The sequence below is a fragment of the Artemia sp. Qi Xiang Cuo genome, chromosome 6 (genome assembly GCF_049724085.1).
Source record: "Artemia sp. Qi Xiang Cuo chromosome 6, ASM4972408v1, whole genome shotgun sequence".
NCBI lineage: Eukaryota > Metazoa > Arthropoda > Branchiopoda > Anostraca > Artemiidae > Artemia > Artemia sp. Qi Xiang Cuo.
Window position 1 is genome coordinate 8,706,264 of NC_142799.1, and position 23,679 is coordinate 8,729,942.

At 35.5% G+C, this 23,679-nt stretch overlaps 1 protein-coding gene across 2 annotated transcripts in view; it reads left to right on the forward strand.

Annotated features, from left to right (window-relative positions):
- The first annotated feature begins 2,012 nt into the window (after positions 1-2,012).
- mtTFB2 (mitochondrial transcription factor B2) overlaps positions 2,013-23,679 on the forward strand; it is an 82,089-nt gene continuing 60,422 nt past the window's right edge. Inside the window, exon 1 of one of the 2 annotated variants that reach the window (XM_089090472.1) lies at positions 2,013-2,121. The gene's annotated coding sequence lies outside the window, so the exon portion shown is untranslated. Of the gene's footprint in view, positions 2,122-16,779; positions 16,832-23,679 lie in introns of those variants that run through there. The other variant, XM_089090473.1, reaches the window with a different exon arrangement.

The following is a 23,679-nucleotide window of genomic DNA, read 5'->3' on the forward strand; positions in this document are numbered from 1 at the left end:
CCCACATCTTTCATCTTTGCCGGTCTTGATATATCTCTCGTATGTTATGCAGACGACATTCTGAATTTGAGCCGCACTATCCAGCGCATTAGTGAGATTTTTGCAACGCTACAATCTGAGTATGAAAAACTAGGTCTTCAGTTCAATACCGAAAATTCCGAAGTTGTATTCTTCAACTGGAAGCGAGCGTCACCTAGGGCTATTCCTCTCGGAAATAGTATAATTAAGTGAGTAGATCATATCACCTACCTCGGTCTTCCCATTGGTTCGTCAATAATGCACACGCTCACATTGAACACATTGCTCACATTGCTCACATTGAACGTAAAGTTGGGTCATCATATTATTCTTTTTTAACTAATAAGTTACGCTTCAACCACCGTCTTCTTTCGGAACTTTTTAACTCTGTCACTCTACCACATTATCTGTACATATCGCCGTTTTGGAAAATGCTTACAAATTCTGACAAGTCAAAAATTCTTTCAGTCTTCATCCGGTTCGCAAAATATCCTTTACATTTTCCCTCTTGGACCCGCTATTCTTATCTAATTAGAAAATTCAGCATTGCTGACCAAATTATAGCTGTGGAAAAGAAAATTCATGCTCACAATTCCTATTTAACGAAGTTGAACCATCCCTGGTCGTCAGTACTGGCCCAGTAGTTAAGATGTATTTGTTGTGTTTTTTAAGTGTTTGTTTTCGCGCTTAGTGTAATTGTTGCAGTTTTTAAACTGATTGATGATTTAGTCTCTTTTCGTATGAGTCCAATTTAAGTGACGCTGGTTATTCTCGATTTTGGTGTCAATTTTTCTCTGATAATATATTGCGTATATTACTAATAATTTAATTGTTTATTAGTTATCGGTTCTTTTAAGCATATTGTTTTAGGTAAAGATGTAAAAGAAATCCGTGATTGTATAATTTCCTTGTTTCTGATTTCTATGTATATCGAAGTAAATGAATCATTTGTTGAGTGATCTGATTTCAAGACCAGCGGGCGAAAGTGTCGTTTAATTGTTTTACCGTTTCTTTTCATATCTAAACTAGTTGATATGATTATCTACTGTATATTTTTAATCACTGATGATTATTTGGGTTATTTTTCGTACCAATTGGGGCTTGATACAATGATGTTCATATTGTTTATGTTTGTTCAGTATTTAAGAGCCTAAAAAAAGGAACATGTCATGTACCTGCAGTGCAGTGTATAATTGAGTTTTTCTTTCTCGTTTTTGTAATTTGTTCTAAAGGGCTGGTAATATCTTGGTGAAAAGCAAGTTTTAAATTAAATCCAAAGAGAATATCTCTTTGAGCTGTTTACCTCGGTTTTGCTAAAAAAAAAAAACGGAAGGCAATCTCACAATGATTGCCTTTTCTTTTTCAAAATACTTACTTTTCTTTTTCAATCCAAAATTACATCCAAATCAATGACAAACATAAAACAGACTAAGGCACACCTTGGCAGAACTTTAAAAAATGTACCTTACGCATAATATGCACCTGATTTGTTTCATTCTTCCATATTCTCTGGGGTTTTATAATAGGTGAATGAAGATCAATTTAAGGGTTAAGGGTTTATTTTTTATTTTCTTGCGTGAGAACAAAGTGACATTCAAAATTGCTAAGAGAAAAGGCCAAATTCCACCCGAATCAATTCAATTTTTTGAATGCCAGGCTTTTTATGCTGTAAAAATGGTTCTAATTCATAAAAGTTAGAAAGGAGGAGGGAGTTTTCAAATGTTTAAATTAACAAATGAAAATGGTACCTCTTAAAATTTTGAGGTGGAATTTTTAACGAGATTATATGAAAAGATGTTTTTCAAAATATACAGGCATCAACTACCCCCCCCCCTCCTCTTCTAAGTGCCGCTCTTGAAACCGAAATAAAGGCACCCTGCCTTGAAAAGGGACTTTCCATTCAAAAATTAAGAAAAAGTTACATTTTTAAGAGTTTCGACGTTACGAAGTTTTTCGGTCCGCTGGGAACCCATGCATTTATGCAACAAACATAACAACTTTCAAATTTTGTTTGCATGGTGTTCTAGTGCATTTAAGAATATAATCACTGGGACCAGAAACCCTTGCACAATACTGTTGCAAATCTCTGGTTGGCTTGCCTAGGTAAATAGATTATTAGCTCCAAATTCAGTAGCCTACTTTGTCAATGTTTGCCAGGACTAGCGTAGGGCCTACTTGGTTACAGCTAAGCCTAGCAACTAACAAATTGGCAGGAATAGTAGCTTGATAATAGCTTCCCAAAGTATATATATTTTAAGCAGGGGGTAGCCTACATCATCAAAACAGCAATTATTTTGTTTAAAAAGTGAATCAAATTAGCCTAGACTATCTTAGTTTTCTTAATTTACACTTTAGACAGGGCCAGATTTACTAGGTGCAGGGTCCAATTGGATTGTTTTTGCAGGGCCCTCTCTATATATTAAATTTTAAGTAAAATTTAAATTCAGAAAACATGGATTCAAGTTTTGTATTTTTTTGTGGAACTCTTTAGAACGCAAATGATGTCCTATGACAGGCCAAGCCATTTTTTTTGGAATTTTTGGAGGTGGCAATCCAGTTTGACTAATCAGGCAGAACCTCCAAATGAATCACTTTTTTGCCTACTTTTAGAGCAAGAAAATGGAGGACTTCACAATGAATACATACAACATTGAAGAGTCCTATGACTTTTAATTGACACTTGTGTAGTTGATGGCATCTTAGTTGGTTTCTAATGGGTTTTGCACCACAGTTTATTGGCATCAAAGATTGCAATGATATTGTTCTTCTAATGTAACATTTCTTTCCTCTTTACTTTCTTTTTTGACTTGTTTTGTTTCTCTCTGTTGTTTGTCTTCTAACAGCACAATTCTCCATTCTTCATTGCCATTTTTGACACTTTTTGATACTTGCTTTCATGTTTCTGCTAACAGTACAATTGATGTTGTTGTTTGTTTGATGCACTCCTGGGCAGGCTACCCACTGTGTATGTCTCTTCACTTTTATCAGAGCCCTTCAGGATGAAAGGTGTTCCACATCAAATTTCAGCTGTCCAGCTGTTGTTCTGTCATGATCAAGGGTCAAATAATTTGAATAGCCATCTGGCTTTTGTCACTGTGGTTAGAGATAGGTTTTGAAGACTCTCAAAGCAACATCCATTAAATCTTTGGCAAGCTATATTCAACTCCATTTAATGATGTCACAACTAAGCCTCTGTATTTACAATTCAAACACAACTGGCTGATATGATCATTTAGACTGATGAGCTTAGCTTACAATATATACACACATGCAAACATATACATACCATTAATATACATATACAGTATTAAAATAAAATACAATAATATCAAAATATACAATTATTAATACATATTACAGCACTAAGTATAGCTTAGTACCAAATACCTACAATTCTTTGTGCTTTACTTTCATTTTTGACATGTTCTGATTCCTGCAATTGCTTGTAATTCTTGCTGCTGGTTATTTTCTTACTCCATATTTCTCTGTTCTCTCTGTCATATATCTTCTAATCAAATATGTCTTTGTTCTTTATTTTCATTTTTGTTTTGTTCTAATCCTCATTGTTCCATATCATATATATCATATTGCATCATCTGAAGCTCCCTACTCTCACATACCAGAGGAAGCAAGGTGACATGATTCTAACCCACAAAGTCATTTCAAAAAATACTCTTCCTGGTCTCCTTGCTCCCCCAGAACGCCTTGTGACAAGAGGACATTCAATGAAAATTTTCAAGAAGCACTCTTCTATCCGAGAGAGAAGCCATTTCTTCAGCCAACAAATAACCAACTTGTGGAATCAGCTCTCTGAAGATATGGTGTCTGCAGACTCAACGATTGCCTTCAAGCAAAGACTTGACGAAGATTGGCAACAGCAGGAGTTCCTCTACACCTGGGAAGCTGCTGAGTCTACAACCCAAATGTACCAAGCGTATCACGACAAAAAAAAAAAAACCATTAGATGTCATCACAGAGCATTGCAAGGATAGAAAATCCTGAAATTCACTCCAAGCTGTGATTTAAGGTAATATAACCACATATTTTTTTTATATTTTACTTTTGTTTTTTAGTTGTTGTAATTCTTGCTGCCACCTGATCTTTTAACCTTACATTTCTTTGTTCTTTATTTTTGTTAGGATTTCTTCAAACGTTTTTTCAATACCCTTTGCCTTAGTTGCTTAGATTGGTCTTGTTGCTTTTGATGGTCTAGGTTTTTCATTTTTAGCCACGTATTTACATTTTTCAGGTTGTTCTGTTGATCTTTTCTTATTTGACAGCCCAGTTTGTTCATTTTTAGCTTACGTTTTTGTCCTCAGTTTGAGCTTAAATTTTGTCATCTATGTATTATGAAGCTGCTGAAAATGTCTTTTGAAATTTACATCACCAATTATGAATACATGAATTTACGTATTTCTAAGTTTTCTTTTATAAATTCTTCTAAAACTGATTGAAAACATAATTTCATTGAGTCTTCACTTTGAATTGAATTAATTGCTAAACCAATCAATCTATACTGATTAATTGTTGATATCAGGTAGTTTTTTTGTTTTAGCCTGGAAGTTGATCCCTCTCCAAAAGCAAGACTTACTGGAATTGTTCATGTTGATACCAATGCAGGGCCTGATAGGGCCCAATTATTCCAATTGCCCTTTATCTGGCCCTGACTTTAGATTGATTGAGATCTATGCTAGATCTTTTCAGCTGTATGTTAATGATTAATTAGGGAATCCCATTCATTTCTATTGGCTATTGTTCCATTTTGGACCTAATTTCTAATTTTGGAGTGCATTTCAAAGTTCAATCATTTTTTCAGTCAAAAAGTTTTGTATATCCTGGTATTTACAATCTTTTTACATTTTTTTAATGTCCTCTTGCTTATTGGGTTGAAATATTTGGTTTAAAAAGAGTTTACTTGACTGGTTAAGATATCTTTGGATCTCCTCAATGTTGCTGCAGTGGTATTAGAACAATAGAGTTGGAATTTTCAGTTGTTCTAGCCTTTGACTGTATTTTAGGTTTTGGAGACCAGTTACTTACCTGGTTGCATATCTATGAACCCCCTCAATGAATATTGTTTGATGCTTGCACAAGGGAGGGGTAAGAAAAGCACCAAAGCCCAAAATAGGCCTCAAAATTGTTTTGTAGAGCCTTATGAAGACTTTCTATGAATTGCTTGAAATAGCAATTTTAATTAGACCAAGACTAGAATCTGCCTTTGATGTCACTCATTGCCAGTGCTCATTGAATTTTATTTATATATCTACATGAACTCCTAGGTGCGTTTCATCTGAGCTGGTTTACTGCAGCATTTTGGAGTCTGATATAGAGTTGAACAGGGTGTATAGGTGATGGAGTCTAACTGTATACTAAATCTAGTAGGTCCAAACAAATTTGAATTGTCAACATAAAGAGTCATATTATTATTTTTTTATCTTGTCATTTTTTTAAATGAGAAATTGAGTAGGCCCCAGTACTGCACCTTGTGGCACGACCCCCCTTATTTTAATTTGAGAAGGCCCTCTCACCATTATAGGTGAAGAGCCAAACTTGCTGCATGTGGTTTGAATGAAAATTCATTGTCATTCAACAATATCTGTGTTTCAGAAAGTTTCAATTTAAGCTGTTTATGAGGGACCTTGTCAAAAGCCTTATGCAGGTCTAGAAGAATTAAGTTTAGTGGGATACTGTTGTCAAGATAGCTGGTAAAACTGTTATATGTCTCAAGAAGGTTAGTCACAACCAATTCTCTGGGCTGGAAACCATTCTGGTTGGAAGATTAAATATTATGATTGAGAAGAAGGGCTAGGAAACAAGAATTTACAATTTGCCATAGGGTCTTGACATTAGCAGATGTTAAAATTATAGGGTGGTAGTTCTCAGTCTATGCAGAATCACCTTTCTTGACAATCCATTTTATGTGTGTCACTTTTCTTTCTGAGGGAACTCTTTTGTTTTATACTGTTTCCTTCATTCTCTTTCATTAGGTTTCAATGGACTTTTCAGCTGAGGCTATTAAGCTCTTTTCCTTTTATTTTGTTTTATGAGATTTGTTGGACTACTGCAGGCTGCTAGTTGTCTGTCATGAGATGGCTCAGTTTTGATTGTATGTCTTGCAGTAGCTGTTTTGATTTCAGGAACTGGATGATCAAGATATGCATTTTAAGCTCAGTACTCTTTGTGCAGGTGAAGGCACCAGGCTATTGACTGTGCAAGGTGTTACATAGCTAAGAAAAGTGTTTTCCTTGCATAACAGCAAAAACTTAACTTTTAGAAAAAAGATCGTTTTTGTACCAACCCTTCAATGTTGCAATACCTTTGCAATGGCTACATGCAAAAGACAATGCACTTACAGGGTGTTGCCTAATTTTGGAAACATGTTATTTCACAAACCAAGAAAAAAATAAATCAAGCCAAAATTCCATTTGCACAATTATATTCTTAAGAGAAATCCAGAGTTTTTTGTTATCATTCTTATTTACCTGAAGTCAATTAAAGTTTTAAAAGTTGCATGCAAGTGTCATATAAATCTTAGTTTTTTTGTGTATTCTTATTTAAATCTAAATAGCATCTGAGTATAAAAGTCTTTTTTTGCTCATTTGCAACTAAATAGCATCCAAACATATAAGCTTTTTTTCTATCTGCCTACTTACATGAGAAGTCAAGCAAACTAGTTGGTTTGTGCCAAATACATATGGCAAATTGTAAATTATTGAGTCAGTCTTAGGAAAGTATCCAGGGAGGCCTCATATGAACTGTTGCTGTATTGCTATTGAAACATTGTTATTTGTTCATTTTATGTAAGTACAAATAAAACCATCGCTACTACTAATAACAAATCACCACAACACCAAGTTGCCTGAGGCCAACACAGCTACGCATGCTTTTCCTCCACCCCAATCTATTCAATGCCTCCCTTTTTACACCTGCCCACAAAGTTCCCATTTCCTTTAAATGTTTCCATTCATTTGTATGTGAAGACAAGGGAAAGTATCTATGTCCATCTTATAGTGAAAGGCCATGTCCAGGACCTCAAGACTTGACATGGGATTAAATATATTATAATATTTTTATAAAACATAAAATCACAAGGAAAACGAGGACAATTAACAGCCAGTGGAAAATTGAAAAATTATGCAAATATTTTGGTCAAGACCTCCGCTTGACCATCCTCAGTGCAGAATAAAACTAATAAAAATAAAAAACCTTAAAATAAAAAGACAAAACTAAAATTGGATGACCCTTTCTCAGTAAAACCCTTTCACTGTTACTGAGAAAGGGCTAAATTTTTCAAACTGTTTTATATCATCAATTATCAAACCATTACTAGTCCATAAATTTATAAATAAAATAAAATAAAAATGACAAATAATAACTTAAAACTCATAAAGAAAGAAAAACGAGCAAAAATGGGGTTTTTAAAGCCAAATGAAAATACTGAAAAAACACAACAAAGTGAATATTTCGAAAGGACAAACGCCTCTCTTCTTCAGCGCGAAACGAAATAATGTAACCAAGGAAAGTGCCAAAGAAAAAAAAAAAAAAAAAACAAACGCGGAAAGTCAATGTGAGAGGAACCAAAAAACCAAAAACTTAAAATATGCATAAAATTCAATAAAATCCAAAAAATTAAAAGAATTAAAACCAAATACCTAACAACTATAAAAGCGAGTTATTCGCCAATATCCGCGATTTGCACAAAATCCAAAAAATTATGAACTGCCATCAACTGATACTAGCAAACAAACTCATAATTAAAATACATTTTTTTCTTAACTTTATTTCTTAATTCTTCAAACTTGTTATCGCATTATTTTGGAGAACTCAAATGGGATTCACTAGTGACGGAAACGTCCCTAAACATACCAAAGAACAATATAAAATGTATGGATGTATAATAGAGAAATATAACAACCTTAAAATGCAATGCAGGACAAAGTGTGTGAGATTTCTAAGTATTCTGATGTTCTGTGATACATCACTGACATGTTCCCAACATGTTTCCTAAGCAACAAAGTTTCATCAACCTGAAAACAGATTGATAATTTTAATGCAAGGCTGTCGCACGAGTGGTCGTCCCTCCTGCGGCAGTAGTGTTGCTTTTAAGTAGTGCTTTTAAGTTGAGCTTAAGTAGGGCTTTTAAGTATTTGTTCTGTATTGTTTTGTTGTTTTTTTTTCTCTTTTCTTCTTTTTGTGTATTATGTTGTACTCCGTTTTCTTGCTTTTTTTTGTAGTGATGGGTTAGAAAATAAATAAATAAATAAAATACCTAAATACTTGACATAAGACTTCCTTTCAATGTTGCCGTAACTGTATTTTATTCGAAAAATCCATGGATTATATGTAGCTGTTCTTGAAAATATAATAAAACTACTCTTGGCCAGGTGAACTTGAATTTGAAAGTGGTATATGTGAAAAAGGTATATGTGACCGAAATATCCAGTATTTTTTGTGAATTTCTATACACTGTCTATCAAAAAGGATTTTATCCCTATTTTGAACTTTTATTTTATCGTCATGGAAAGACAGTGTGGTCTCCGAAATTATCTAAGCTATTGAAAGGTTGTAAAGCAGGACACTCTATTTCTAGAGGGATATTAAAATTTATCAAATTAAGCTCTCAGACTCGCAATTAGTTCTTTTTGCTTCTAATCCATTAATTATTTTTCCTTGTTTAAGGTTTTGTTTAAGGTATTTTGTTAAAAAGTATGGGTTATAAACAGAGTCGGGTCCAGGGTATAAGAGGGTGCGCGCCCCCTAACGTAGTCTAAAGTAGTGTCATTTACTTAATAAACGCAAGCTTGCGTTAATTAAACTTGCTCCTAACGCAAGTTTATTGGATCAACCTATTTTGGGTTGATTAACCAGATGTAAATTACCAGATCCATTTAATAATTCCCCTCCATAGTCCAGAATGGCTTTAAGTTGTATACTGAGGTGTATTGATACATCACCAGTTAGGTTTGTAAATTACCTGAATAACTTGTCTTGGCTCTACCCAACCCAGGTTTGGGTGGGTGCCTGTTCTGTATCAAGCCTACTGTAATGATTGCCACTTCTTCTTCTACCTGAGTTGTATATTACCTGGATAACTTGCCTTATTTTCTCTTTCTTTTGAATCAAATTTCATAATACTAGGAAAAGAACATGATGAAATTCGTTTGAGTGTTAACAGATTCAAACATGACATCCTTTTATTTAGTTGCAATAGCTCTATCAAGTTCAAGATTCAAATCGGGTAATAAATGGTCATACCTTCTGAGCTGGTTGATTATCTGGGTTTGCCCATAGGCAGTACCAAGCAACCTACACAAGGTCTTATTGTAAAACAAATAGAAAAAAATTGATCAGTTTACAAAGCTTCAGCTTCCTCAAAAGGGAATTTAAATAGACTATCACAATCAGGAATTTTGTTATGGATATATTGTCTCAAATTCTGTATATATTCCAATGGGCAGTGTATTCTTCAGGTATCTAAATTTGTTAATCCATGTTTCACCTTATACAAATAATTCTTGTGTAATGTGGAAATATTCAGTTCCTTATTCTTTTGTTCCTGTAGAAGAATTGCTTGTAAAGTACTGAAATAGGGCTGAAGTTGTTAGTCATATCTGGTAGGCTATACTTACTTAGGGGAATATAGGGGTGATTGTTAGTGTATTTTTGTTGATTGTTATACAGTCGACTCTTGGTAACTTGAAATCCTTGATATCTTGAATTATTTTCAGTCCCCTTGTTAAAACCTGTCTAAGATGAAGAAAAAACCATGCTTAACTCGAAATAATTTTGTAGTTATATTTTACCTCTGTAAGTTGAAGTGACCCAAAAATTACCTCTGTATTTTGAAGTTTTTCAGCTGATCTCTCTGAGTTGAAACCTCAGTGTGGAGGTTGCAACAAGCTGGTGAATTGCATCCACTAAAGTGTCTGTCAGTGTAGTCACAGTATTGAATACTGTACTTATTGTAGAGTGCATGTTATTTACATTGATAGTGGGGTGATTCTGTGTACAGTATTTGAATGAAAATGAGTGCAGAGAGACAAATAAAAACATTGATGGTAGGTGAGAAGATAGGGATGACTAAGATGTTGCATGAAGGGACATGAGAGAAAAAACACATAGCTGCCATTTAAAACATTCCAAGTAGTAATCTTTCAACGGTTTAAAAAATCAGACAGAAATTTAAAAGTGAGCCAATGATGTTAACATTAAATGTAAGAGGAAGAGATCCTCTGAGTTTCCTGATATAGAAGAGTGCATGACTAATGGTTCAAAGAATGTAGAGAAAAACATTCCTTTTGGGGTGTTAACTATCAGAGAAAAGTCTGGATACTTTGCTAAATCTCCAGAACATATTTTTAAGGCCACTAGCAGTTGGCTCAGTAATTGTAAAGAGGCACAATATTATGTTTAAGAAAGCTTGTGATGAGAGTGCGTCTGTCAACAGTAATGTTTGTGACGAGCAGAAGGGCTTGTTAAGAGAAATTTTGATGGACTATTACCAAAAACATTTTTAACACTGATGAAACAGCTTTGCACTTTAAGTGCTTCCCTGATAAAACATATAAATTTAAAGATGAAAAATGCCATAGTGGCAAACAGCAAAGAAATAGTTACAATTTTAATAGTAATTAATATGACAGGATCAACCAAGTTAAAGCCCTTCGTTATTGGTAAAGCAAAAAATCCTAGATGCTGCAAATGAGTAGTCTCTGCCTGTTGAATCACATCAAATGAAAGAGCGTGGTTAAATTATGAGTTTTATTCTTCCGGGTTGACTGAATTAGAAAAAGCAATGCACAAAAGGAAACTCAAAACTCTTCAATCAATCAGTCAACTGTAGTGAATCGAGGCGTGTGTCCTGAACATCAGATCATTTGCCCCTCTTCTTTCTGGGTTGGGTTGACAATGTATCTTCTTCTTCTTCTATTTCACAGCAGGCGGGCTTTTCAGTTAACACTATTGTATGTATCCCAATCAGTATGTATCCCAATCTTTGAATATTTCTTCTTCTTCTTCTTCTATTTAACAGCAGGCGGGCTTTTCAGTAAAACTATTTAGCCCTTTTCCTTCTGCTTCACTCTGTGGGCTACAGAGCTACTGGCTTGATTGCCTCATATTTATTAGATATATTCAGATATCTTTCAGCAGATCTTTTGACTCTAGGAGTTCAAATATAAGATGATAGATGTCGATTTCTATGCTCTGTGTGCAGGTATAGTTGGCTAGGCTCTTGACTGATAGTGGGAGTTTGTGGTGTTTGAAGTATTTTAACAGTTTACAAAGCAAGGTATGTTGTGCAGACGTCAGCATATTACATTCAAATAGGCAATGGTCAATTGTTTCATTATTCATATTACAATGCCTGCAAAGAGGGGACAGGGGAATTGAACCACTTGAATTAGAAATCTTATATGAGAATGCAAGGAAATTTAGTCCATTTGTTCCAGTACGAATTCTATGATAAATTTTAGAAAAATACTTATTGGGAAAGGAGGAAAGGATAGGATTAATCTTATTAAAGTTAATATCTGATAGCCTCCATTGGTAAATATCTCTAATTGGGATTGGTCTCCCACTTGGCTGGTCAATATTTATAGCATTTTTTGCTATTTCATCAACCTGATGATTACCACTTATGCCAGAGTGGCTTGGAATGTACTGAAAGTAAGTGTTTATGCCACTTGAAGCAAGATTATCAATAATACTGAGACAATGATAAGTGTCAATGTCCAACTTATATTGAGGAGCTGAGGCCAGCAACTCAAGGCTTGATAAAGAGTCGGAATAGATGATAATATTATTCAATTTTTCAATCAAAGATTGGTTTTGCCTAAGGTGTTCTAATGCCATGATTATGGCATTTAACTCAACAGACATTATAGATAAATTATTAAATAATCTCTCGCCCATTGCAATTTTCAGGTGAGGAAGGAAAACACCACTTGCAACCTTCTCATTCATTTTTGACCCATCAACAAACATTTGAAAGTGATTTTTATAGGTAATTGTATTAAGTTCTGCAATTTTTTTCTGAACAAAAGCAATGGGGGTTAAATCTTTATTCCATTTTGAAAATTCAGTATTTATTATGGGAGATGACCAATTCCATGGAGGGGATTGGGGGAAAGTAGGTGCAATAGACTTTGCTGGTACAGGGAACTTCTTTTGAATATTGGCATACTCATCTGCAATACCTCTATACATGGCTGGATTTCTTAACCAATTATGTAATGTGTGTGAGCTATTTGATTCAATTTTTGTAAGATGTATTATCAAGAGAAAGCTACGTCTATCCCTTATTGTTGTTAATCCACTCTCCATAAGTTGAAACTTGGTGCTTGTGGGTTTCCTAAGACCAAATATGAGTCGTTTTATATCATTTTGTGTTGTTTCAATTTTTTGCATCTGGGTCTTTGCACATGCACCATATACAATGAGCCCATAGTCAATATGGGGTCTTATATGTGATTTATAAAACTGAAGTAAGGTTTTCTCCTTACAACCCCAGGGTGTGGAAAGAAGTCTTTTTAGTATATTTGCTTTTCTATAACATTTTTTTATTGTGTTTGAAATGTGGAGGTGGAAATTAAGTTTTTGGTCAAGCATGAGACCTAGGTAATTAATATTATTATCTTCTGGAATGGTTGTTTTATTTAGAGTTAGTTTTGCATTAACATGGTTTTGCTTCCTGTGAAATTGGATTATTTTTGACTTGGTGGGTGCAATGGGTAAATCTGAATGTTGAGAGAATTTTTCAAACTGGAAAAGTGACTTTTGCAGATTTGACTGTGCTATCTGAAAGGTGTTGCCAGATGACCATAGCACCAGATCATCAGCATATTGTAGATTCGTATGGGGTAGGTTCATGTCCCAGAGATATAGGGCAAATAGGAGGCAACTGAGGACTGCTCCCTGAGGTAGGCCTTTGGATATTGTCTTTTGGGGTGAAGAGGCTGAACCAACACAAACAATGAAACTTCGCACTTCTATGAAGGATTTAATAAAGGATACTAGCTTGGGAGGTACTCCAAGGTTTGCAAGTTTATTTAAAAGGATTTGGTGGTTCACATTGTCATATGCTCCTTCAAAATCAAGGAAAGCTGCCACTAGGATATTATTTTTTGAGAAAGATTCATTTATTGCATTTGTTAGCAAAATGAAAGCATCTGTTGAGGAGTGGTATTTCCTGAATCCAGTTTGAGTGTGTGGGATCATGTTATTTTTCTCAACAAACCAGAGGAGTATGTGATAATTCCTTTTCTCCATTATTTTCCCCATCACAAGTGTAATCATTATGGGCCTATAAGACTCAGGGTTATCTTTTGGTTTATTTTTCTTCAGGATTGGTAGGAGGAATGAACATTTCCATATATTGGGGAACCTAGAGGATGCCCAAGCGTGATTATAACAATTTAGCAGTTCTTGTTTGTATGAAGGTGTGAGATTCTTTATCCATGTAGGGTGTATATTGTCATAGCTGCTGCTAGTTTTGGACCTAATATGATGTATTGCATTATTCAATTCCTGGATTGAAAATGGATTAGTTATGTACTCGGATCCTGGGCGTGGTTGGTAACTAGGGTTCATAGGAATTGTGGTTCAGATTGCTTTGATTGTTTGATGTTAGCTTATTAACAAAAAGAATTGCAAATAGGTTAGCCTTTTCAATATCATTGTCATAATGGGTATTATTATGTATAAGCTCATACAGGAGTGGGTTGGGAGAAGTCTTTTTCCCACATATGTGGCTTATGACTTTATGTATAATTGGCTCATGCGTTTCTCTGGAGAGATTATTTGCAAAATTATTCCAGTATTTATATTTAGCATCTATTATAGTCCTTTTTAGATTAGATTCTGCGTGTAATTTTTTTAAATATGTAGTAGGTGTTGGTTTTTTTATGAATTCTGTCCTAGCTGCCTTTTTTATCTTCCATTTATTTAGGCACTCATTTGTCCACCATGCTTTAGGAATTTGTTTAGGGAATGTTTTCTTAGGTGTTGTCCTGGGGATAGCATGATTAGCTGTATTTATTAGTAAAGATGTCAAGGCTTCAGCATGTGTGTCAACTGTTGTGTTAGAAATTCATGAACTTTGGGTGAAACTTGTAATTTCATCATTTAGCTTATTTTGGAAAATAGACCAATTTGCTTTAGTGTTGATATATTTGGAGGTATGAGATGAAGTTTCAGCAGGTTCATTTAGGGAGCAAACTATAGCAAAGTGGTCTGTACACAGACTATCAATTTTATTTATGTAAATTTTGTTCAAAAAATTTAAAGACACAATTTGTAGGTCAATTGTGGAGAATTTGGCACTTTTGGGGTTAAAATATGTATTTAGGTTTGGAGGGGTAGCAACAGCTAATTCATTATTATTTGAAGTCATATGCTCAATAAATTTACCAGCTTTATTTGCTGGTTTATTCCCCCACAAAAGGCTGTGGGCATTGAAATCACCACAAATAATGATGTTTTTTAACATATTAGAATTATTTATATAATTAAAGAAATCCTTGGCATCTGAAGTTTGGCCATTAGGGTTATAAAAGCTTATTATGTAGGTTTTTAAATTATTCAGCCAAACACTAATACCAATTACATCAAAATCATATTCAAAAAATGGAAAATTGATGCCACAAAATTTTATATTATTATTAACTAATAAAGCTACACCACCTCCTTTTCTCTCTGAAGATCTATCCTTTCTCAGGATAGTGTATCCCAGAGACTTAATTTGTTGATTTTGGGTTAAATGAGTTTCCTGGAGGCAAGCAATATTAATGGAATTATTATTCATAAATTATATTAGTTCATTTATCTTATTTTATGTTAGTGATATTACATTAAATATTAGTAGTGATAAATGATGTGTTTTTGATTTATTCTTCATATTACTTTTTATCAATTTTCAGCTTTGTTAAAAGTAAAGCAAGATCTTTTTGTGCTTGAATGAGCATATAATCTGGGATGTAGATTTTTGCCAATTCTGCAATAATTTTTGTTTTCTGTAGTTGATGTATGTTCATGGCCTGAACTGCATTACAGTTTAGAATGAATAAGCATATATTTGGGGATTGCATTTTAGGTAGTGCATCCTGTTTGTTAGTTAAGGGATTGATTCCTGGTAGTGTTTCCGGTTTGTTTCTTCTTGGGAGGGAGGGCCAGGCTGGCCTCATCTCACCGGAAAACAAGGCTTGCTGGCTTGGTGATTCCTTTTGATAGGGATTTGAGCTAGGGGGCTTAGAAGATGTTGTTTTATATGGGGTGCTTGATGCATTTGGGGCATTTGACTTGGGGGTTTTGGTTGGTTTCATTACAGGCTTTATTTGGTATTGTTGGGCAGCATTTGCTTCCATTGCTGCAAAGGGGTATGGGATGGCCTTCTCTGTTGATATTTGGAGTGTTAGAGCTCTTTTCTTGTATGCAGGGCATAATGATTTATTTGTTGATTCATGAGGACCTTTGCAATTGATACATGTAGGCTGGGTGTTTTTGCAAGTTGTCAGCTCTTTAGGATGGAAAGATTTACAATTACTACACTCTTGGAGAATTTCATTGCATTTGTTTGTCGTGTGTCCCAGTTTGAAACACTTCTGACACTGAATAGGCTTAGGTTTGTATTCTTTGTGTGGTTTGATTTGCCCAAATAGGAATAATTTTTCTGGGATATCAATTTTATCCTTTAGTGTGAATAAGAAGGATCTACTAGTTTTTAGGCCAGTAGAGTTAGGTTTTCCAAGTTGGGTAACATCCTCAACTGGGATTGTGTTTCCAGCCCTATCTGAGAGGCCTTCTTTTAACTCCTGAGTAGATATCTCTGGGGGAACATTGTAAACTACAATTTTTGTTGGTGATTGTTTTGAGTTCCAATTAGATGCAATAATTGGGATATTCAGAAGGGATTTAAGGTTAATTATTGTATCTGCTGATTTCTGATCTTCTACAGCTATAAGCAGAGATCCATCACGGTTAATGTTAAGAGAGAACATTGATTTTAGCAATTTAAAAATTGTAACTCTTATTGCAGTGATCATTTTTATTTCAAAGGGGGTAGTGGGAGTAATTTTAAGGTAAATTCGTAAGTTTTTGGAGGGAGGATCTTGGGCAGGGAGAGGGGAAATGCTTTTAATTGGGGAGATTTTTTTCCTTTTTTAGAGCTTCTAGAGAGGACCTCTTGAAACCCATTATCATCATTTATGGTTGCATTAGGACCTACAGTTATCATTGTCCTATTCTCCGAATTGGAGCCATCATTAGAACTTTCAGATAATGTGCTTGACCAGCCAGGATGGGTATCTTTCACTATGGAATTTGATTTGGGATCTGGGGGGACGTTTTTTTGGAGGACTTCTGAACATTGCCTATTGGAAAAAGCTTTAAACACAAATATAAAACTAAAATTAGAAGGGAAAATAGATGATATCAAACCGTCTGCACTATACTATGGGAAGGATAAACACCACAGTATAGCCCTGAGGATGACTTGAGCAGGATAGGTTTGGTACAACTACTGATTAGAAGCGATAATAATCAAGAAAATATATTTCGATTTTTGCTTCTTTTCTCAGGATAAATTCATATCCTTCTTCTTGGGACAATTCACATGCGGCTGAACAGAATGTTGCCTTTTTATGTAAATTCACTAGTCGCAAAAATTACGTTACTATTAAAATAAACGGCGTAATTGTAAACACTGCTTATAAATATTCGAAATATGGATGAATATGTAAACATGTAGATTATCTGGCGGAAGAAAAGATTAAACCGGTTGGATAAAAGATCTTTTTCTTCAAGTTACAATTTTCTTGTGAGTATTGGTGATTGTTTGGATTTTATTAAATAAAAAATTTTGGACTATTTAATAAATAAAAATTGACATTTGTGATTTTAGCTGAATGTTTCAGCTACCTGACCAGGTTTTACCTGGTCCCACCCAAAATTTTCACCCCCCTTGCACTCAACCTACAATTGGTATCCTCCCCGATGGACAAAGAATAAGAATTTTTAATCCAGCTGATATTCAATGGAGCTCAACTCAAACAAGTGCAAGTACAAGTCATATCCCTAGCTCTGCCCCTCATAGTTATGTTTTACCTCCCACTTATCCTAACTACACCATCCCAACAACAAACAAATATTCTGTGCTCAATGAAGAGTGCTATCCAGCTTTACCCTCTTATGACAGTGATGAAGAGCTCAGAACAGCTGGTAATCCATTGGAAATAGAAGGAATTGCTGTGAATGAAAATGGATTAGTATTACCAAGACTAGGGCAGAATCCAAACATTGGCACAAAAAGGAGAGTCTTGACCCCAGACAGTGAAACAGGTCTAGCTGCAAAGTGTAAGCAAAGGAAATCTGCAACACCTCAAGCAAATTACATCAACAAAGATACACAGAGCATCATCCCAGAACAAGAACATTATAAAGTGTTATTAGAAATTATCATAGAGGAAAGTGGAAAAATCTTCCCTCCTGATTATGAAATTGCAAAATCAATCCAAACAATATTGAAGAATTCCAAATTTGAGCTTGAAGTTAAGAAAGAAAGAAGGAACATGCTTTTATATCTACAAGGTGAAGATGAGGCTGTAAAGATTTTATCTACCAGCACACTCTGCAACATCACCGTAAAGACAAAAAGAATTCAACCTATAGTAAGAGGAATAATTAAAGGTATCCCTCTTAACTTATCCATAGAGGAAATCAAAGAGAGCTTACAAACCCCAACAACTGTGAAAGATGCTATAAGACAGAAAAGATACAACAAGGAATCTAAAAAACTTGAAAATAGCCTTGCAGTATTAATTATTTTTGAGGGTAGGACCCTACCGCCAAATATCTGGTGCTTTGGAAGAAAAAAGGAGGTATACCAATACTATCGCAGAGTCCTCCAGTGTCGCAAGTGCCAGGAATATGGACACACTCAAAAAGAATGTAGAGCTAAAGAGTCAATATGTTTGAGGTGCTCAGAGAAACACCTGTCAAACCAGTGCCCACTTAAAACAATAGACCCTGAAATCAGACCAAAAGCATACATGTGTGCCAATTGTAATGGAAGTCACTCATCAACGTCCAATTGGTGCCCAGTAAGGCAGCAAAACCAAGGAATCCTCCAAGTAGCTGAAAAATATCAAATTGGGTTCCGTATGGCACAGGTAGCTTATAAAAGCTACGCTGATGTGCTAAACAAGAGGAGGCTACATCACAATCAGATCAATCAGACCTCGCAAAGCCAGATCACTGACAGACTTGTAAAATCATCCAAAACAGAAGCAGCTGAAAAGTTAGTAATTGGCCTATTATGCAGCCCAGATCTTATGAATTTATCAAGCCTAAGCCTACCAGTTCGTATTGAAAAGCTCTGTAAGTTGGTAGAAGAATTAAATATAGGCTCCCTTAATCAACACAAGATTTCAAGTGTTTGTCTGCTTAATAATGCTTCATTAGATATGCATCATGGCCCTTAAAATAATGTCATATTATTCTTGACCACTGCCAGGAAATTACTATTGATATAACCTGTATCCAGGAAACTTGGCTACAACCACATATAAGAATGTGGATGACAATTTTGATGACAAAATTTAATATGCAAATTTGTAGACTTGCAGTGCAGTTTTTACAAGACATAGGAGCAGATAAGAAGATATAGCCCAGTTTGTTACTTAAATTTGGTGCATCTTGAATATAAGTGCAGTGTAAAATTATAGTGACAATTCACCCCTTACTTCCCTTTTCAACTTTATAAAGTGATATTTTGAGAAACCATTGAATGAGGACCTAAGTGACATCTACTGTCAAGAAAGGTCCGAAATCCTGCTGCTGCTGCTGCATGTAGATTATCTAATTAGGTAAAAAATGTTGTATAATCGTGGTAGGGTTTACCCAATTCGATAAGTCAGCATAAATTGATTGCTATATAGTGTTGTAGGCTTAGATCCATTAACAGTTTGAAAGCATGTATAAAAAAATCTCTTTTTGAAGATTAGGTCAAAGTTTTTACATTTGTCAGAGGGTTTGAATTCAGTCCTAGTTGAACTTTCAAATTGAGGAAATTCACTTGTTTTCTTTCCAGCATTTTACATTTCAGTAGTAAGTGCTCAGGGGTTTCTTCTTTGATATTACAGTACCTGCAAAATGGGCTACTGGCAACTTCTCCATTTGGCTGCTTAATTTTATATGAGAAAGAATGGTGGTTGAAGTTAGCTGTATTTGTACTCAGGCAATGAAACCAGACTGATTGCATCCTGGTTGGAAAGGGGGATAGATCCCTTATAGTCAGAGGTTTCATTGGTTCCATTTGACTTTTTGCTCCTTGCTTTGCTATATTGTCTGCTCTTTCATTTCCTTCTATACCCAGGTGACTAGGTATATATTGGAATTTAATAACACAGCCTAATCTTCTAAGGCTGTTATGGTTTTCGTTAGTTTAATGTAAGTTAATGTCCAGTGTATCAAAGTTATGGTTTGTTAAGATATTGAGAGCAGATTTGGAGTCAAAGAATACAACTATGTGTTTGTTGCTCTGTTTCAGTTTAATTAGGGTCTCTAAGCCCAAATTGATTGCAGCTACTTCAGCTGTTAGTATGCAGGTCCCTGCCTTATGTTTTTCCATAATGCATAAGCTGTGTTCTCTTAGAAAGCACCCACTTCCACATCCATCTTCACTTAATGATCAATCAACATATAGTTGGTTATATCCATCATATTCCTTTTTTAAGAGCTGTCCAAAATGTTGGATTGCAGTTTGGGATTTAATTTGTTCCTTTTTTTGGGGGGGAGGAATTCTAGTTTAACCTCTGGGTTGATTGATATCCATGGTGGATCTTTTGCTATTTTAGTTTTAACATGCTCTAGTTTGATGGGGTATTGTGTCCTGGCCATAATTGCTGACATTAGTGGGTGATCTTTTGGCTCTAGTCGGCTAGCTCTAGCTTCTGAAAATAAGAAATGGTGAGGGGTTGTTTCCAATTTTGTCAGGTATCTTATGGTGAAAAGTTTGTATATATTTTCGATTGGTGGGAGCCCTCCTTCTTGTCGAAGGTTTTGAATCTTTGTTGTTTTCCAACATCCTGTGGCAAGGCGGATTGCTGTATTTTGCACACATTCTAATTTGTTGAAGAGCTGTTTTGAGTAAGTTCCATAGATAATCAGGCAATACTAAATTATTGGTTTGATGTACTGTGTGTATAGTTTGAGGAGGGATATATCCATACTATCCCAGGTTGTACCCCAGAGTCTTCGAATAATTCCCATCATTTTCATGCATAATTGTAAGATATGGTCAATGTGAGGTTTTAAGGTAAGCCAGTTGTCCAGAATCATTCCAAGGTATTTAGTTGCACTGGTAGTTGGGATTGTAGAATTTCCTAGGGTAACTGGTTGTAATTCTACTTTTCGTCTATTATGGAAATATATGATCACTGATTTGAGGACTGGGTAGTTTCATGCTGGTAGAAAAGTCTTGGAGATTATTAGAAATAATTTGGAGTTTATTTGCAACTTCAGCAAATGTTTTCCCTTTTGCCCATGCTCCAATGTCATCTGCAAAAATTCCATGTGGTGAGTCAATTTTTAATGCTGTCATATACAATATGAATAATAAGCAGCTGAGTACAGCTCCCTGCAGGAGTCCCTTTTCAATAGGTCTTGAGGATGATAGTTTCCCATTTACTTTAACTTTAAAGGTTCTATTATATAGAAAGCTATCAATCAGTTTTCTGATTGGTTGGGGGAAACCTAATGCATGGAGTCTTTCCCCTAGTATGTCTTTTTGTGCGTTATCATATGCTCCTTCTAAATCAATCGATACAGCAACCAGCATTAATCGCTCATTCATAGTTTCCTCTGCATCTGTCACAAGTTTCAAAATGATTTCTATAGTTGAATAGTAAGCTCTGAATCCAGCTTGATATTTTGGGAGGATGTTATTTGTCTCTGTATACCACTGGACACGGTTGTACAGCATTCTCTCAAACAACTTACCAAGGGTTGGTAAACGTACAATTGGTCTGTATGCACGTGGGTCATCTTTGGGTTTCCCTTGTTTGGCCACTGGTGTAATAATGGCTTGTTTTCATTGCTGGGGGAATACTCCTTGTGTGTAGCAGAGATTAAATGTATGCATAAGAGCTTCTTGGAAATTTTTTGGGGCATTTGATATCCAAGAGATATGGATTTCATCTTCACCTGGGCTTGCTTTTTGATTAATTTTATTAACTGCTTGCAGGAATTCATTTGTTTTAAAGGGTTGTGTTAGCTGTGTTAGCTCATAAACTGTATTTAATCTTTCATTGTGCCTTTGCTTATTTAACTCTTCTTTGTGGCCAAACTTCTGTTGGTAGATGTCAGCAAGTGCTTCAGCTTTTTTGCTATCGTCTTCAAGTTGAATACCAGATACCAGGAGGGGATGCTTAATTTAATTCTTCTTTTTTCCTGCTCCCTTGATTCTGTCTAAAAGTTGGCGTATTTTTTATTAAGGTGTGTCTCTGTCAATTCTTTCATAGTAGGAATCACATCTCAAGGCTTTTACTTTTCTTGTGTCTCTTCTGAGTCGTGAGCAGACGGGTTTAAATTGGATGTATGTTGTGGGGCTTGGGTTTTTTCTAAAATTCTTTTCTGCATCTCTTTTTGCAGTAAATGAGGCTTGACACTGGTCATTCCACCATGGTTTTGATGTCTTCCTTGATGATTTGTTTATGTATTGTTTGTTGGTAGTTCTAGGTATTGATGATATTGCAGCTTCTTTGAGATGAGTAGTTAGTCTTTTGGTACAGAATTCTGTGTCTTGGCTTTCTTGAATTGGCATGTAATCAATATTTTTGAGAATTTCTTTAAATTTAGTCCAGTTTGCCCTGTTATTGTTAAATTTTGGTGTGTACTCTTCTTCTTCATAAACAGCTCTACCAATTTCTACCAGTATGGCATAGTGGTCTGTTATTAGGTTAGGCACTGTACTCATTTTTGAGTATTTAGATAGTTTATTTGGCATTAGTTGTAGGTCAATGGTAGAGAAAAGGTTAGTCTTGCAGTCGTAATAGGTATTCATACCATATTGTGTGGCTATTGACATTTCTGGGAATTCATTTAGTAGGTTTTCTAAAAATTGGCCTGCCTTGTTGGTTTTCTTTTCTCCCCAAGTAGGGCTATGAGCATTGAAGTCTCCTGCTATTTTTATTTTCTGATGAATCATCTTAGGTGCAATTTCTGTTAGGAATTTCTTAGCTTCTTGGTTACCATTGGGATTGTAAAAGGAGTATATTGTTAGTGTTTCTCTATCTTTAAGACTTATTTTTACTCTAACTACATCAACCTCATTAGGGTATTCCTTTGGTATTATGAAGTTGTGCTTAACATATTTCTTTGCAAGGATAGCCACGCCCCCTCCTTTCCTTCCTGATGATCTTTCTTTCCTGTAGAGCTCATATCCTTCTACCCATAGTGTCCTTTGTTGGTTAAGGTGCGTGTCCTGGAGACATATAACATGTGTATCTCTTAATTTAATATACATGAGCAGCTGGTCTAGCTTTTCTTTTGATAGTGAGCGTGTGTTCCATTGGAGTATCTTTAGTGTTGTTTCGCTCTTGTTTTGTAATGGATGGTTGTGGATTTGGTTTTTATGCATTGGCCATATAATGGTAAGCTTGATGGTTATTTAGGATGGTGATTAGATCTAGCTCTGCAGTCTCTACTAAGCTTTTAGAGAAGTATTTTGTGGCTAGTTCTATCATGATGACTGCCTTAAGTCCATGGGGCATTTTAGCTTGGGAAAGGAAAGTACTTGCCATGGTGTAGGCTATGAGGTTGGTGATTGCCTTGGCTGTGTTGATGGGCATTGATTCTGTGGCCTGGTTTGTGGCTGATGCTACTGGAGCTAATGGCTTGGGGTTTTGCTTGATACCTGGTAGGCTTGTGGGTTTTGCTAGCCTATTGCTGTTGCTGGAGCTTGTGCTTGCTGGGGCAGGGACCAGGGAAGAGAATCTTACAGGTATTGGAGATTTTTGTGGTGTGCTAGATGTCCTTGGTGTCCATGGGGTCTCAAGCATGCTGTATGTTGGGGAGAGGGGTGTGTTGGGAACTGTTTCTGAGTGGATAGCTGGCTGGTTGTATTTACTTACTTGTTGGGCAGCAAATGGGATTGGTATATTTTTTTATTTCAGCCATTCTAATTAAGTTAAGGTGCTCTCTGTACTTAGGACATAGTCTTCTATTATCAGAATGATGGGGACCATTGCAATTTATGCATTTAGGTTGGGCTTTACAGTCATTGCTTTCATGTTCTTCTTGGCACACTATGCATTTGTTTATTGTGGTTTTGCAATGCTTGTAGGTATGGCCTAGTCTATGGCACTTTTTACACTGGATTGGTTTATCCTTGTATGCTTTATGTGCCTTTGGCACATAATCCAATATGAAAAGTATCCATCCAATCCAAAAAAGTCCATCCAATATGAAAAGTACAGTCCTACTTGTTTGTGGAGTGTTTATTCCTGGTTTACCTAGGCGGTGGATAGTCTTAACTGGAATGTCGTCCCCATCGGCAGTCATTAAACCCTCTTTTAGATAAGCTTCAGGGATTTCACGTGGTATATTGTATACTGCAATTGTTTCTTCTTTTTGCTGAGGTTTCCACTTTTCAGTTGTCACTTGGAT